The sequence below is a fragment of the Sinocyclocheilus rhinocerous genome, unplaced genomic scaffold (assembly GCF_001515625.1).
Source record: "Sinocyclocheilus rhinocerous isolate Xijiao unplaced genomic scaffold, SAMN03320098_v1.1 scaffold393, whole genome shotgun sequence".
NCBI lineage: Eukaryota > Metazoa > Chordata > Actinopteri > Cypriniformes > Cyprinidae > Sinocyclocheilus > Sinocyclocheilus rhinocerous.
This window is the reverse complement of record NW_015654520.1, coordinates 387,488-390,687: the sequence shown is the minus strand read 5'-3', so window position 1 is coordinate 390,687 and position 3,200 is coordinate 387,488.

The window sequence follows — 3,200 nt, the reverse complement described above, 5'->3', positions numbered from 1 at the left end:
TATTTAGGCTTCAAAGTTTGATCTTGATTTGTGAAAATTATCATGATGAACAAAACATCTAAGAATCATAAACTTTTGTCAGTCACAGAGCATACTTTCTGCAAAAATCTAAAAGCCAGTGAAAAAAAAAAATCCTATTACCGTTTTTCGAGGGAACCAGGGTGCTAACTTTTGGCTTGGCCTACCAAAATAAATGTCATACCTGCAGCAATATACACGCGTTGAGGTCTTTTTATTTCTGGCGATTGTATTTAGGCTTCAAAGTTTGATCTTGATTTGTGAAAATTATCATGATGAACAAAACATGTAAGAATCATAAACTTTTGTCGGTCACAGAGCATACTTTCTGCAAAAATCTAAAAGCCAGTGAAAAAAAAAATCCTATTACCGTTTTTCGAGGGAACCAGGGTGCTAACTTTTGGCTTGGCCTACCAAAATAAATGTCATACCTGCAGCAATATACACTGAAACATAAAAACAAACATACAGAGAGCGGAGGTTCCTCACAGGAAAATGTCTTAGGATTTACTACAGTTCAATAAGCAGGTGCACAGCCGCATCCTGAGAACTGGAATCTCCCATGAGACGAAGCCTCCTCATCTCAGGATGCCAGAAAAGTTCTCTCTAAATACAGCAATATACACTGAAACATAAAAACAAACATTATTCTCCCTATGCCATTTAAATTAGAGGAGAAGATGTGTATCACATCTGAGTTTCTGCCAAAGAAAGCAGCTTATATGACCATTGCAGGCTTTTGAAGAGTACGCACCGAACTGAATTTTCAAATAAAAGTGGTCTGTTGTGTCCTTTCTAATTATCTCTCACATCAAGTAATACCCCCTATAGATGAAATTAGCATTTTCCAAAAGGAAAGCCTTCCTCATCCTACACCACAGCTTTACTCTGAAGAGACCGGTTAAGTGGTTATTTATTTGTGCAAGGATGCAATCAGAAGGCCAGTTTCTCCAAACCTCAGTTCAAACTCCTCCTCTCTCAAGCCGTTTCTTTTCCATTCTCCCCTACCCTTTCCCTTTCACAATCTCTTTCCCCACCCACCTCTCTTTCTTTGAGCTTGATCGTTATCCAAAGCCTCCGTGTGACCATTCCTGACCTAGGTTCTCTTATGATGTGGTTGACATGATCTCGTAACGTGACCGAAGTTTAATGTCTAATGAGTAGATTTCCATGATTAGGCCTCTATAAATAAACTTGCCATCCCCTCACCTAAAGGCCCATCGGGGGCCCACTATAAGTGTATACATGTGTATCAACCCATTTATTCAATAGGAACGTGTGTGCAGTTGTGGAGGAGAAAAAGAACATGCTAATAATTTTGGCTTTTAAGATGCGATTTGATTCATGAAATTCCACCAGTCAAAAACTAATTAAACAACCTTACAAATGTGGCTACAATACTGAGATGAGAATACTCTACTCCAGGACCTGTCCTCACCTTGCCACACAAATGTAGCGATGTAGACAAAGATGAAAACTCACATTGTACAATGTTAAAAACTGCTGTTTTTTTACATTATGCGTCCAAGTTATGCTCCTATTTATGTTTAAGCGACTTTATGCAATGCTGTACAGTTGGTTGACGTTTTGAGATCTCATCAGGTTGCTGATGGCTTTATTACTCTTGCTTAACTCTTTGAGCAAAGTTGCATGCCTGCTCTTTATTCAACAAGTCTCTGTTTTGTACATGTGTCCTGACTCATACTGCTCCAGGAAACTGTTAACATGGGCTTCCTCAACATGGGAACAGGAGAGCTGTCAGTCAATAAATGGGAAAATAAAGTAACTGGCATTACTTATTTGAAAAAGTAACCGATATTTTCTTGTAAATTAAAAGCATTATTTTACTAGTTACTTGAAAAGGTAATCTGATTATGTAACCCATGTTACTTGTAATGCGTAACACTAGTCCCAGGTGAACCTGCATACAATGTAGTCCATACAAGATGTGCATTATATAAATCATTATTCGCTGAAATTTTACCTTCCTCCATAGCACTCAAGTCAAACCTCTTGTCCATTCAGCCTGAAAATGTTCAACCAGCCAATTATGGATCATTCTTTTTCCCTCCTAGCTTGTCTCCTTTCCAGCAACCACTTTGGGAACTCTATTTTAGATTTGAATTTGTTTTGTTTTTAGGGGAATTCTTTAGTTGTACCCTGGATCCTTTGATGTCGTTGCCTGGGTGCTAATGGACAAAAGAGTCTTCCATCAGCTGGACCTAAGGGCAGGGGGGAGCTGGTTAAGAGACAAGAGAGGACACGGTGCGAAATAAAGAATCAAAGCAATACCAACAGGCCTTGGGGGGCGGAGGACTCCGTGTGAGACTAAACTATGTGTCCCATCTTAAATCTGACAAGGGGCTCGCATGATGCCTTTGTTATTTTATGCTCTTTGTTTGCTGCTTGTCTTTGTATGCAAGTGGGAGCGAGTTGTGTTTATATATGTAGGCGTAATATACACAAATGCATTCCTACACAAAAGCAGGTGATGTGAAAGCACATCAGATGGCAATTTGAGAGGTGCTCCTAGGATCCCTCTTGCTTGGGGAGCTGATTTAGGAAGCTGCCTTTGGCGGAGCTGGCATGGGAGTTAGGGACAACCTCATTAAACCTGGAGCCACTTCCATAGTTTACAGTTGTAGTTACTCAGTGTTGAACGGTAATTAAAGTCATCACCAAGGTGCAGATATGACCTCTTAAGGAGAACTTCAAAGCGAAATACAGATGACGGTTAAACATTCTTTTGAATTTGTGTTAAAACGAAAGATTATATGCAACAATAGATGGAATATCAACATTATCCATTAAAAAAACAACTCTGAAAACTACACAGAGGTAAGGTTTGACAAACCTAATTCTCTTCATATGAAAGAAAAAACACATTGTCTTCTGAGGTGTGCATCCAATTGCATTTACATAAAAATGACTAATCGTTTGGCACTTCAACAGTACACAAACCTATACCACTAACAGTGCTTTTACAGATTTATGGTTCAATAAATGTCCTTTTAAAGTGGAAAAGTCTGCTAATGCAGTTAGATAAAAAAGGCCTGTGGTTTGCCAGGTAATTTTCCACAGTAATTAGTAGATCAAAGTATGATGTTCCTCTGCTCTGCTCTCCACTCAGTGTGTTCTAGTATCTCCACGTACTGAAGAGTGCACTGGCTTGTCCTCTAAAC